Here is a 15,248-nt window from a genome sequence, read left to right on the forward strand (position 1 = left end):
CTGAGCTTTTCTGGGTAATGCCAAGCTCAGACTCTTCGCACAAGGGTTATTGAGATATTTAAAAGCCCTAAATTTAAAGTTGCAATGAGTCTTTTTGTAAAAGTAATGCCAACCAGGGAAAAATAAAACTGCACATTTAAAATGATAAATTGTTTAAAATGAGTGACATTGGGGTTGGAGAGATGGCTCAGTGGTTAAGAGCTGTTCTTCCAGAGGTCCAGAGTTCAATTCCCAGCAACCACATGGTGGCTCACAACAACCTGTCATGGGATCTGATGCCCTCTTCTGGCATGAAGGCACACATGCAGGCAGACAGAGCACTCACACCAAAATAAATAGATGAATAAACAAATAAATAAATAAATAAAATGAGTGACATTTTAAACAAAAGAATCAGCCCACAAATTAACAGTAGGCTATTTAAACAAATTATTTGTACAGTGAACTGTGTTATAAGAAACTAAAGGAATTGGCTCCAAATGCATCAATACGACTGAAATCTCATGAAATGATATTAAATGAGAGAAGTCAAATAAAAAGGTGTGCACCGTGTGATTCCACTTAAATTTCAAAATTTAGCATACTTACCAAATTGTAATGATAGCAGAATATTTGCTGTTTCTTGGGATGGGGTCTGGGAAGAGACTTCTGGGGTTCAGTGATATCCTAACTCTTGATTTAAATGGAGGTTGCTTGAATCTGTCAGTAAAATGGTAAAAATGGGTCAAGCTGTCTATAAAGCACCTATACTGTTGGGGAAGTCCTGTTATTTGCCTGTGCATTTGTCAATAAAGTACTGTCTGGCCAATAGAAAACCTAGATAGGAGGGACTAGGAGTCAAGGAGGATTCTGGGAAGGGGAAACACAAGAGAGTCAACATGTGACGCCATGGGGGTAGGACGCCAGGAACTATTCTCCGGTAAGAAACATACTTAGATTAACAATTATGGGGTAATTACTTAAAGCAGAGCTAGCCAGTAAGAGACAAGCAAGGCCAACAGCTTCATAATGAATATAGCCTCCTGTGTGTTTATTTGGGACTGATGCGGATCTAGAACCAGGCTGGTGGGAAAGTGGCTCTGGAACCAGGCTGGCGGAACGGCTCCTTCTCAAGGAAAAAGCTTCTCTTAACATATTCATTTTGCTGTATTTGTTCCATCTGCCATTAAAATATTTCCTTTTGAAAAGAGACATTATGAGACTACTGAGCTGACTCATCAGGTAATGGCACTTGTCACCAAGCCTGATGACCTGACATTGATCCCCAGGACCCACGTGGTGGAAAGAGAGAGAACCAATTCTGGCAAGTTGTCATCCGATCACCAAGGGCATTCGGTGTCCGCCAAAATGAATGAATGTAATGAAAAATTAATACAAAAATAAAGGTGATCACTAGCATGAATAAACCCTGGGAGAAATAATAGCATTGGAGAAAAATTATGGGTAGCTTGGTGCTGCTAGGACATAGAGATTGGGTGGGTTAGAGAAGTGCTGAAGGAGATATAGGGCCATAGGATGGGCTGTGCATGTATCCTGTGGAAGGGCTTCACTGGTGAGGGCAGTCTAGTAACACTGAAAAAGTCCAAGCAGGAGGTGACATAATATTTAATTTTTAATGAATCCCTGCATCAAATTGCAAAGGGGATTAAAGCAACAATAGTAACAACAACAACAGCAACAATAACAGCACCAGCAACAACAATTACAACAGCAGCAACAGTAACAACAGTAACAACAATTACAACAGCAGCAATAACAGCAGCAGCAACAACAATTACAACAGCAGCAACAGTAACAACAGTAACAACAATTACAACAGCAACAATAATAACAATAGCAACAGCAGCACCACCAATAACAATAACAACAGCAGCAACAGTAACAACAGTAACAACAATTACAACAGCAACAATAATAACAATAGCAACAGCAGCACCACCAATAACAATAACAACAGCAGCAACAGTAACAACAGTAACAACAATTACAACAACAGCAACAGTAACAGCAGCAGCAACAACAACAACAACAGCAGCAACAGTAACAACAATTACAACAACAGCAACAATAACAGCAGCAGCAACAACAACAGTAACAACAACAATAACAACAGAAGCAACAGTAACAACAATTACAACAGCAACAATAATAACAATAGCAACAGCAGCACCACCAATAACAATAACAACAGCAGCAACAGTAACAACAGTAACAACAATTACAACAGCAACAGCAATAACAATAGCAACAGCAGCACCACCAATAACAATAACAACAGCAGCAACAGTAATAACAATTACAACAGCAGCAACAGTAACAACAGTAACAACAATTACAACAGCAGCAACAGTAACAACAGTAACAACAATTACAACAGCAACAACAATAACAATAGCAACAGCAGCACCACCAATAACAACAACAACAGCAGCAACAGTAACAACAGTAACAACAATTACAACAGCAACAGCAATAGCAGTAGCAACAGCAGCAAGGACAACAGCAGCACCACCAATAACAACAACAGCAGCAACAGTAACAACAATTACAACAGCAGCAATAATAACAATAGCAACAGCAGCACCACCAATAACAACAACAACAGCAGCAACAGTAACAACAGTAACAACAATTACAACAACAGCAACAGTAACAGCAGCAGCAACAACAATTACAACAGCAACAATAATAACAATAGCAACAGCAGCACCACCAATAACAATAACAACAGCAGCAACAGTAACAACAGTAACAACAATTACAACAGCAACAATAATAACAATAGCAACAGCAGCACCACCAATAACAATAACAACAGCAGCAACAGTAACAACAGTAACAACAATTACAACAACAGCAACAGTAACAGCAACAACAACAACAACAGCAGCAACAGTAACAACAATTACAACAACAGCAACAATAACAGCAGCAGCAACAACAACAGTAACAACAACAATAACAACAGAAGCAACAGTAACAACAATTACAACAGCAACAATAATAACAATAGCAACAGCAGCACCACCAATAACAATAACAACAGCAGCAACAGTAACAACAGTAACAACAATTACAACAGCAACAGCAATAACAATAGCAACAGCAGCACCACCAATAACAATTACAACAGCAGCAACAGTAACAACAGTAACAACAATTACAACAGCAGCAACAGTAACAACAGTAACAACAATTACAACAGCAACAACAATAACAATAGCAACAGCAGCACCACCAATAACAACAACAACAGCAGCAACAGTAACAACAGTAACAACAATTACAACAGCAACAGCAATAGCAGTAGCAACAGCAGCAAGGACAACAGCAGCACCACCAATAACAACAACAGCAGCAACAGTAACAACAATTACAACAGCAGCAATAATAACAATAGCAACAGCAGCACCACCAATAACAACAACAACAGCAGCAACAGTAACAACAGTAACAACAATTACAACAACAGCAACAGTAACAGCAGCAGCAACAACAATTACAACAGCAACAATAATAACAATAGCAACAGCAGCACCACCAATAACAACAACAGCAGCAGCAACAGTAACAACAATTACAACAGCAGCAACAGTAGCAGTAGCAGCAATGGCAACAACAACTAAACAGCTATAGGACAATTGGATTGGAGGGTTGGGGTGGGAAGATCGCTATCAGGAAAGTGCTTGCCTTAAAGGCACAAAGACCTAAATTCAATCCTAGAAAACACACACACACACACACACACACACACACACACACACGCCGGGCATGGTGGCTTGCACTTGTCCCAGCCCTGAGAAGGCAGAGACGGCAAATCTGCGGGCTGCTGGATAGACAATCTAGTTTACATTGTGAGTTCCAAGCCAGTGATGGATGCTGTCCAAATAAATGAACAAGGTGGATAGCACCTGAGCAATGACATCTGTGGCTGCCCTCTGACCTCCACATGTAGGCACACCTATCGACACAGGCACCCCATGTATGCTCGCACTGCACATACACAAAGATACACACGTACCTGCAACCCTTCAACCCACCCCACAAGAACGCATGAAAAGATTAGATTGGATGCTCTTGCAAAAACCCGTTTTTGGTTTTGTGTTTGTTTGTTTGTTTGTTTGTTTTGCAAGCACTCAACTCAGGCAGCGGCTGGGGGGCGGGGAGGGAGGTGTGAAGAGGCTGAGACTTGAGATGTATTTAGATGTAGAAAATGATATGGTCGAACTTGATTGGTAGTGGGAAGGGAGGATGATTCCTACATCTGTAACTTATGACTGCAGGAGCAGTGGTTTACCCGGTGGGGCGGAAAACATTCCAGAGTTCGGGGAAAGGACAAGGGCATGTTCAAGTTGACAGTTTGGACAGGCTCACTAGATAAGGCAGTGCCCAAGTCAAGCACCGTCCTTTGGGAGTTATTTTGGGGTCTCCTGTTTGCCTGGGATGGATGACCACTTTGAATGGCAGATCTCTGCTGGTTTCCACAATGACTGGTTTTCTTGCCTTTTCTGGGCACAGCACACATTCAAGACACAAAGGCATGGTTGTCAGCAACAGAACCAGCGGCTGCGCTGCCCTGGGGTCTGAGAGACTTTACCACACTGTCCTCTTTTGTACACAAAGGCTGTCTTATGTGCGCTATCTATTTCAGTCATTTTTATGAGCGCCGTGGAATATTTTCAAGCTATCCATTTTTAAGCATTATCTCTTGGCAGTTAAGAAAATAGATCCACTGCGAGCACGGGGGAGGGTGGGACTTCTGAAAAGGGGGTTTAAAAATAGCTCAGGGCGCCAGACAGCTGCAGCTATTAGAACCTCTGCTAGTTCCCATTTCAGCCTTGCAGCTGGACGTCCGTTCTTCCTTGTTGGGGACAGACGCTAAGGGAAGAAGGCAGGAGAAGAGCCCCCCTTGGGGTCACACTTAGGCACTCTGCCTGCTGAGAGGCACCAGGGTTACAATCTTGGGCTTGAAAAAGTTTATCCAATACATCTTTGCATGTGGAAATGAACAGAACGAGCCTGTTGGCATTGTCATGCAAATGACAGGACACAGATTGGACAAAGTCCCTTGGCTGGTAAGGATGGCAGAACACACACACATGGACAGAAAACAATGATTCCCGAGTGTTGCTTCAAAGGGCCCGTGACAATTCTGTGACATGGTTATTTTTGCCAGTGCTACCTGACAAGTGTCAGAGCAGGGTGGCAACGGAGGATGCTGGGCCAGACTCCATAGCCTCTGCTCTTAGGCCGTGCAGGATCTTACACACACAAAGCATCTCAGAAGGGACGTGATGTGATGTGTTTTAAAGCAGAAACACCCAGGCACAGACCATAAACAGCCCTTTATCTAATCGTAGTATAAACAGCCCTCTATCTAAGCGTAGTTTGCCACCCATGATACCTACTCAATAAATGTTTGCTGAACATATGAATGGCAATGTTTTAAGTAAACGAAAGACCCTGAGCCTCTTTGCATTCCATCGCTCTACCCGTAAAATGGATGGCATGCTATCTTTTGGCAGGCTTTTCAGAACTTTCAGTGAAGTTCAAAAAAGATGAGATACTTCTTGCTGTATTACTCTGGGCTTTATTCAACAGCTAATTGAACCAGTAGTTACCAAAGACTTACTGCATGGTGTGTACTATTCCAGATGTTAGAAATGCATTGGCGATTCAAGGAAATGAACTATCTACTTTTATTCTAGTAAGGGGCAATGGAATATGAAAAGGAGACATAAAAATCATAGTATAAGGGGTTGGAAAAATGTCTCAGCAGTTAAGAACACCGATTGCTCTTATAGAGGGCCAGGATTTGATTCCCAGGACCTACATGGAAACTGACAACTGTCTGTAGTTCCTATGAGAGCAGACATCCTCTTCTGGCTTCCTTGGTCACTACACACACACACACACACACACACACACACACACACACACACACACACGATACACATACGAACACATGTACACAAACACACACAAGCATAAAATAAAGATTAAATAAATCTCAAAAAAAAAGTACAGTGTTATATTACACAGTGTTGTTCCTTTGTGTCTTGGGGACCTAGTTCCACAAACTGCACAGAGATTGCAAAACCCACAGATGTTCACGTGGGCACAGAGAGTGGACAGTGATCTGAACAGCTTCATGTAATGTACAATAGTCATGTATAGCATGTTGTATGCTCTTTTAGGTTTTTAAAAAGCAGTATTATGTCTGTGGTTTGCATTCATATGTGTGGAAGGCAAATCAGTAAAAGTTGTATCCATTTATTGCTTTCAGCACAGAGTACTGTTTATAGATAACTTAAATTTTTTAAAAAAGATTTAATTTTTTGCCAGACAGTGGTGGACACCTTTAATCCCAGCACTTGGGAGGCAAAGGCAGGCAGATCTCCATGAGTTCAAAGCCAGCCTGATTTATAGAGTGAGTCCCAGGACAGTCAGGAATATACAGAGAAATCTTGTCTCAAAAAAACAAAAACAAGGGGTGGGAGAGGGAGCTGGGATTGACATGTGAAGCATTCATGTTTCTAATTTAAATAAAAACATATATTGAGGGAAAAACCAAAACAAACAAAAAAGATCTATTTTTATAAACTGGGTGGTGGTGGTACACACCTTTAATCACAGCACGCAGGAAGCAGAGGCAGGCATATCTCAGTGAGTTTGAGGACAGCCTTGTCTACAGAGCGAGTTCCAGGACAGTCAGGGCTACACAGAGAGACTGTCTCAAGAAACAACTAACCAAACAACTCCCCCACCAAAAAACAGGGTGGAGGAGTTTCTATTGGGGGAAATTGAATGGGAAAAGGGGTAGGGGAGAGGGGAGACTGGCCTCTGGGGACAGGAGTAGCAGAAGAGAAGAGGAGAGAGACAGAGGGAGAGAAGGAAGGAGGGAAGGAGGGAGGGAGGGAGAAGGAGAAACAGAGAGACGGGTAGAGGGCTCACAGTGTTTTATTCATCAACCAATAAGATAAACATATACACAAATACACAGAACATTCCCCATCAGGACTAGCCCATGTCCTGAGCTAGTACAAGCAGTACGTCATGCTCAGGTTGACAAGACTCAGACTCATTGGGCACGGAGTCCCTAGGGAGGGCAAGATGGATTCGAGGGTCTTGGCCCAAGTCATCTCTGTGGACGTAGTAGAAGGATGATAGTGTCTTCCCATTCACCCCCAACTCACTGCCCACTTGTGGGATAGAGAGATGGGAACCCTGGTGAATGACCACCTACAGCCCAAGTCCCCACTCCCCAAGACCCACCAGCCCGGAGGTCAGGAGGTCCAGGTTGGGGCGCCCTCATTGCCAACGCGGCCCCTGCCTTTCCCAGTGTCATTCATTTGATGCCTTTTGAAGTCATGACAGGGTTAACACTCTGCAGCAGCGGAAGTAGGTTGCACGTTGAATGGGCTTCCACTTATTTAGTTAATAGCAGGAGCAATCTGTCAAGGTCAAGTGACAAAACCCTGGAATCAGGCTTGCTTAGTTCAAAGCTTGACTGTTTCCTCCGCTGGGATCTTTGATGCCAGGTAGCCATGTCTCTGAGCTAAATTCATTTCTTTATAAAAACACAGTTCCTTCTTCTACATTCAATTACCCCGTCAAGTCACGTAGTCCACAGAGTTTTCATTTATTTGGTATTGACTGATGAGTGTTTGCTGAACGTTTTAATGTCATAGGTACTATGTCAATGGCTGAGACTACAGAGACAGCGAGATCTCACTATCTAACTTTTACTAACATAGTCTAATTTTGAACATACCCCATTGGTTAATGTGTCAGTTACTTTTCTCATGTTCTCTAACCTCTGTTAGTCTGGTTCATCTTTTAGGCATTCTAATTAGCTCTCCTCGGTGGCCTTCTTCCTGCTGAAGAAAAGTCCTGGTGGTACCCGCCACCCTCCTCATTGAATGGACTACTGTCTACAAACCTCATTGTAACTACATAGAGTATAACGCAGGAATGGCTTTTTGCTGATAGCTGAATGTCTGGCCAGGCACTAAGTCAAGTATTTGACCTGTGTCATTCATTTGTTGCTCAGCAACCCTAAGAAAACAGGCAAGTTTCCATCATGTTCCACAGAGGGGCAACCCAATGATGATGGAGATTAGGTTCTTGCCCAGAGCCACTGGCTTCAGGGCTACGGATTCCATATCTGACACACAACATGGTCAAACACCAGCAAGAATTACTTTCCCACACTGCCTACTATTCCACAGGCTCCTTTGCCCCCCCCTCTCACTGATTCTGTATTCTGTCTAAGCCTTTTTCTTTCACACTGGAGAGGAAGTCCATGAATGACCAGGGCAGCAGCCACAGGCACGGGACCTTGGAACGGAGCTGGCCAAATCTGAAAGAGGGGACTCAATCCCCAAGGTCTACGTTGTGAGGATGTCCTTGATCTATGGGACCTTCACACACTGGCTTCCTTGGGCTGGGCCTCAAGTGACCCTGATCTTTATTCTGGAGGTCGCTTTTGACGTGGTCACAGAAACCACCATTGTTTCTGTTGTTGAAGAAAATGGAATGAGGCGGCCTTTCCCAGGGACGGGATCTTTGGGTGGAGTCTGATGGAACAGGGGAAACAGGGCAGGGTGAGTGGGGCCTAAGTCAGGACCCTCCAGTTCCTTCTGAGTGACACTCCCCACCCCCCCCCAGGTCCTACCAAATGGTTATTACTTGCAGTTATATATTTTGCTGGTCATAAGCAGAGTATTTTTTATTACAAAAATATACAGAATTTGTTTTTCTTTTTCTTTTTCTTTTTCTTTTTTTTGGTTTTTTTCCAGACAGGGTTTCTCTGTAGCTTTGGAGGCTGTCCTGGAACTCGCTCAGTAGACCAGGCTGGTCTCAAACTCACAGAGATCTGCCTGCCTCTGCCTCCCGAGTGCTGGCTCACCCCTACATCACGTGTGTGAGTATTCACCCACATACGTGCGTGCCATGGCGCAGGTGTGGAGGTCAGAGGGCAACCTTTGGAAGTTAGTTCTCTCCTTTGGTCATGAGGGCTTAAGGGTTGGAACTCGGGTTGTTTGGGTGAGTGACAAGTGCCCTCCATCTCGCTGGCTCTTTTTCTTTAAACACACAAAATTTAAAACAACAGTTCTTCTCATAACCATTGCCATTTGGCTTGAGGTTTCCCACAATTATTGTATTCAAAGATAAACAATAGGTACACACATTAATTTAAAGGGATTGGTTCGTTCATCCATTTTTGCGACCTAGTGATAAGGCAGTGTTGCATCCTGTCTACACAGCAGGCCTGGCCTCCTTTCTAAACAGCTGTGCAGAACTCACTTGTCTCACTCTGAGGATGAAGCACAGGTTACTCCACTAGACCTGGACAGACAGACTTTCATACTACTGACCACTTTTCATTTTTACAAACATTGTAAAAACTCTTGAATTTGATTTGTTATCTATTTATTATGTATACAGTGCTCTGCCCAGGTGGTTGTGAGCCACCATGTGGTTGCTGGGAATTGAACTCAGGTCCTCTGGAAGAACAGCCAGTGCCCTTAACCTCTGAGCCATCTCTCCAGCCCTTGATTTGTCTTTCTTTAGGATTAAGGCAACATTGCTGGCTCACATGTATTTGGAAATGAACAGTCCTCGGTGTACATTGTCAATAGACTTTCCTAATGTTAGATGTAGTAACAGCCCCATGCCAAACACTCAAGCCTATCTGCTCCCCCTCTTCTGCCAACCAAGCTTTCACATTTACTAAGGCAACAGACTTACATCTCAGTTTTGGATTGTATTCTTTACTTAACATAAATTTAATTTTTGTTTTTCAGACATGGTCTCTCTACAAACCCTTGCTGTCCTACTAACTGTGTAGACCAGGCTGGCCTCGAACTCACAGAGATCCACCTACCTCTGCCTCCCAAGTGCTGGGATTAAAGGCGTGCGCCACCATGCGCTGCGGGTTGCATTTTTTAATGGGGGAAGTGGGGTATATTTTGTGGATCTTTATTCCCTCTCCTGTGGTTTATATCCTATGCTTCCCTGCTGAGATGTCTTTGTGCAATCCTGAAGCATTCACGTCCTTAGCTTGGACTGTTCCCCCTGCAAGAAGAGCTTTGCACATTGGGCCTGTGATTATCTGCATGCAACAAGGTGACCAGTGACCAGAGATTCATTCCAAGGTCAACTTTAATCATTCTTTCATGAATTCGGGCGATTCACCCATTTGCTTAGAAATTATTCCTGTAATAATCCATCGCTGCACCGAATTCATTAATCATTTTCCACGTCATTATTGAGCATCTGCTGTCTATGAAATGCCAGGTCTCAAGGGGACCCAGCCGAGGGGGAGGGGGAGATCGGCTGTAGCGGTGACTGCCCCTCCCCCAGTCATGAAAACCGGTCCTGGGAATAGTGGGATTTTGAGGTGGTCAGGTGGGAAGATTTTGAGGAAGGACTGTGGCAGGGGAGGCTTCCAAATGGTCGCCCATGAAAGGACAAGGAGGGTTGGAAAGAGACATGAGCGGGTGGGAGATGGGTGGGGGAGGGGGTGGGGGAGAGGAGGGGGTGGGGGAGGAGGACATCACAGGTGGAGAGAAAACAGCCTAAGCAGAGGTAGCTGGGACAGAGGATTCGCAGCAGGTAAGGGTTCGAGCAGTAGTGTGGTTGCTTTGCTCGCCTTGGTCTCCTCTGCGGCTCCCAGGAGTTAAGGTCAGGCCTTGGGAGGGAGACTGTTCGAGCCGCATTCAGGAGAATAGATCGCAAGAAAAGAGACAGAGAGAGGAACCTTGGTGGGGGCTGTTGCAATGGAGAGAGAGAGAGAGAGAGAGAGAGAGAGAGGAGCTGGAGTCACGACATCTCTGGGAGCAAAGGTGCCGGAGCCCTTGGCAGAGAGGCCTGGGCTAGGTTCTACAGTCCATGGTGGCCCTCTTCTGTAAGGCGAAAAGCAATGTGTCCCATAGTGTGGAACCCTCTGTGACCCCATGGCTCAGTGGCTCCTCCCAGAATCTGGTTCCAAGGCAGTGGAATAACTCAGGTAAAGGCCAGACAACAGGTGGGGGGGATGGGGGTAGGGGGGGTGGAGAGCTGTCAGGACACTTGACTTGATTCAGCTTTATTCCTTCTGGCAGCTGCAAGCAAGTCTGGCTTGCTACACTCCAATTTTCACGGTGGCCGAATACTCACGTAAACGGTGTTATCAGGACCCTCCCGGAGTGTTGAAGTCCGAGCATTCCTGACCATAGTTCTTCACGGGAGTTCCTCTGTGGTGAAAAGGTGACTGCATTTTAGATTTTGATGACTTCAGCCAAATAGCTTTCCCCAAATATGGCTTTATTATTCAGACGGCTAGACGGAGATTCGGGGAAGTTGGTTCACTTGCCCCTGGCTATGTCGGTGACATAATTTTTATCAGATTTGGGCCTGGGTGAGTCAATCCATCACTTCTCCCGTCGCTTTACGCTGTAAGGTCCTGAAACCCTTCCCACTGTCTGTTTTGTGTTCTTCTGCTATGCTGCATAGCAACCGGCAAGCTAAGTCTTTCAGTGAAAGGGCTGGGGAGACGCTTAACTGGAGAAGTGCTTGTCACACAGACATGGGGATCCGAGTTCGGATCTCCAGCACACACATAAAAAGGCAGGCGTAACGGTGTGCACCTGTGGTCCCAGCTCTGGGGAGGTGGCACATCCCCGGAGCTCTCTGACCAGCCAGGCAGCCAGGTTGGTAAGTTCCAGGTTCAAGGAACGACCCTGCCTCAAAAACCAAGGTGGAAGCAATTGGAAAAGATCCTTGATATCCACCTCTGCCCTACACACACACACACACACACACACACACACACACACACACACACACACACACACACACACTCACACACACACACACACTCACACACACACACACTCACACACTCACACACACTCACACACTCTCACACACACACTCACACACACCCACACACTCACACACACTCACACACACTCACTCACACCCACACTCACACACACTCTCACACACACTCACACACTCTCACACTCACACACATACTCACACACACTCACACACTCACACACACTCACACACACTCACACACACTCACACACTCACACACACACTCACACACACACTCACACACACTCACACACTCACGCTCACACACACTCACACATGCACACACTCACACATGCACACACTCACACACTCACACACACTCACACACACTCACACACTCACACACACACACACTCACAGTGGGTGAGGGTATACCATATTCTGCTATAGCATTAATGCTGGATGAGGACACCACAAGCCCCCAAAACTAGAGCCGAAGGCAATAACTTAAAGTGGTAAAGAAACAGGTTGAGTCTCCACAGTCCAGCTACGAGGGAACCCTAGGGCCCTAGGGACTTCCGTGGAGGAAATCTGATAGCCTCCAGACAGTTGCACCTTCATCCAGAAAAGCAACAACAGCGAAGACAAAACAAAACAAAAAAACCTTGACAAGGCATCATGAACTCCGACCTCTTCCACCACCTGAGCTAGCTGGGCTTCTTGCCGCCGCTCTGCCCCAAAGGGGTGACAGCGAGGGAAGAGCTCTGCTTCTTAGCCCCACCGGATTCATCCGGCTTCTCCCCCTTCCCTCCCGGGCTCAGCCTCCCTGTTCACACACGTCCACTTCAGGCAGTCTGGAAGTGACATGCGATGAATCAAGGAGTCTCCCTCCGCAGTATCCAACCTGCACAGGGAGGTGGCCTGGCGTCTGATGGCCTGGGAAACGGAAAAAGAATGTGACTCAACCTCACATCACAGGCGAATCGTGGGTGCAATGCATCCCGGCAGAGGGGCGCTGGAGGGTTAAATGAGATCATCACCTTTTCCCGTTTCCCAGACTCCCCGGGTGAGGAGGGGACAACTCTGACATCTGGCACAGAGGCAGTGAGGATAAAAATAATGTCCCTCGTAAAGAAAGCCAACCATGAGCTCGACAGAGTTCAGAGTCCTCCCGACTAAAGACCGGGTAAATATAGACCAGACTTCTTTTTCAAAGTCTTGGTGTGTACTGTGTCAGCTGTCCACTGCTCTCTGTCCTAGTTTTCATTCTGTCGCTGCGATAAGACACCACCACCATAAGCAATATTTCGTGTGTGGGGGGACATTTTGCTTGCACGCATGTCTGTGCACTTAATACATGCGATTCCTGTGGAGACAAGAAGGGGGCACCAGATCCCCTGGCGCTGGAATGACAGATAATTGTGAGCTGCCATGTGGTTGCTGGGAACGGAACCCGGGTCCTCTGGAAGAGCAGTCAGTGCTCTTAACCACTGAGCCATCTCTCCAGCCCCAGCTAGTCATGCTTTTGGTGCTACTGCTGCCTTTAGGGACAGAGATATCATAAGAACCCAAGGTAACACAGCTGACAGAAGGACCTGCTATTTCCTTAGTAAGGATTGTTCTGGAGTTGCTGGTTTCCCCTAGAGAAAGAGACCAAGGCGGAAGCTGTAGTGTCTTTTGTGATGGGGTCATGGAAGTGCCATGATGTCATTTCCACAGCACTCGAATGACTACATGGGACAATGTAAGAGGACCTTGTACAAGGACAGATTCTAGGAGGCAGGGACCCTGGACCATTTTGAGACTGGTTCCCTGTGTATTTGCGCCCTTGACTCCCGAATGCACCAGGGAGGTTTAGTTGAAAGAGACTTGGATAGGGAAGAAAGTTCTCAGTGTGGGAGGCTCACATTTCCATGAACACAAGTTCCAGAAGCAGAGTTCCATGCCAGCATCAGCAACACGGCAGTGGCGGTGTCCCTAGGATAGGAATGTGACAGGGGTGCTTTGTGAATTGTCCATGGCTATTGCTTCTAGGTCTGACTCTTGGATGATGCTGTGAGCCGCCAAACATTTGGTAGACTTGAATTGCTTGAACTGGTTGGGAAGAGTTGCCATCTGCAGTGTAGATCTGCAATGACCGTTCTGTGTTTCCCAGACCATGAACTTCGCATCACGTCATCATAGCGAGCTTGAGAGTTAGCAGCAGAATGTCGGTGGTTCTGGTATCTCAGCATTTTAGGGTTTACCAGCTTAATCACAGAAGCCTGGATAGACAAGTGTATATGCCACTTTATCACATTGACAAAATTCCTGAGGCACACAACTTAAAGAGAGGAGACTGATTTTAGCTCATGGTTTTGGAAGCTTCTCCATGGATGACTGGTGATGGGGGATGTCCTTCTGTGTGCTGTGAATATGTTTCGCTTATTGGTTGATGAGCAAAGCTGTTTCAGCCAATGGATAGGCAGGATGTAGCCAGGCGGGAAATTCAAACAGGGAGAAGGGTAGTAGGCAGAGTCAGGGAGCTGCCAAGGAAGCAAGAGACCTGGGCATCACTGGTAAGCCAAGCTCTCATGGAGATACACAGATTAACCTAAATGGGTTAATAATTAAGAGAGAGCTAGCCAATAAGAAGCCTGAGCCATTGGTCAAACAGTTTATAATTAATGTAAGTCTCTGTGTGTTTATTCAGGACTAAACGGCCTTGTTATGGAAGGGACAGAAACCACCATCAGCAGCCTGGCTCCATTGCTGTAGACCTGTATGAGACAGAACACTATGGCAGTTGGGCAGGGGAAGGGTGGAGAGGTGGAGGAAGGAGCTGGGCACAAGATATGTCAAAGGACACCACCTCAGTGACTTACTCCCTCCAGGTAGATCCCACTTTCACAAGTTTTCATCACCTCCCAGTAATGTCTTCACATTGTAACCCTTCGGTGAATGAATCCATGGATGATGGCAGAGTCAGCCATTTTTTTTCCCCAAAGACCACCTGAGGGTAAGCGGGGCTCCTCACACAAGAGACTTTAGCAAGTGACAAGACATTCTCCCGTACTGGTCAGGAAGCAGCCGGAAGGGGCGTTGTGTCTGAAGGGCACTTTTTCAAAGGAGATAGTGACAAAAGGGGGTGTGGCCACCGCTATAGATTCCCCGGCAAGAAGCCTCCATAATTTCACTTTTAGTCTGAAGAACAAGGTTTTAAGCCTGATGCAGAAACTATATACAACGACTGTGAGTGGCGGTGCTGGCCTCGTCAGGTTCCAAAGCCGTTTTTGTCTACTGCGCGTGAGGAGATGGTGTAGAGAAGGCAAGAGTTGAGGCCGGCAAACACTGAGAAGATGGAGACCCTGATTCTGAGCCTCAAGGTCTTTGATTTCTTTCAGGACACCCACAAAGTTGCCTGTGTAACCTCTTGGCCCCCTGCAGACTGTCTGGCTCAC

General features: G+C 45.8%; 1 long non-coding RNA gene across 1 annotated transcript; it reads right to left on the bottom strand.

Moving 5' to 3' along the window:
• Nucleotides 1-6,944: 6,944 nt before the first annotated feature.
• On the bottom strand, nt 6,945-11,536 carry LOC121133647. Its single transcript, XR_005870574.1, has 2 exons — nt 11,164-11,536; nt 6,945-7,454 (listed from the first exon to the last, which is right to left on the bottom strand). It is a non-coding gene; the product is annotated as an uncharacterized LOC121133647 (long non-coding RNA).
• Between the last annotated feature and the right edge of the window lie 3,712 nt (nt 11,537-15,248).

The sequence above is a fragment of the Mesocricetus auratus genome, unplaced genomic scaffold (assembly GCF_017639785.1).
Source record: "Mesocricetus auratus isolate SY011 unplaced genomic scaffold, BCM_Maur_2.0 Super-Scaffold_100023, whole genome shotgun sequence".
NCBI lineage: Eukaryota > Metazoa > Chordata > Mammalia > Rodentia > Cricetidae > Mesocricetus > Mesocricetus auratus.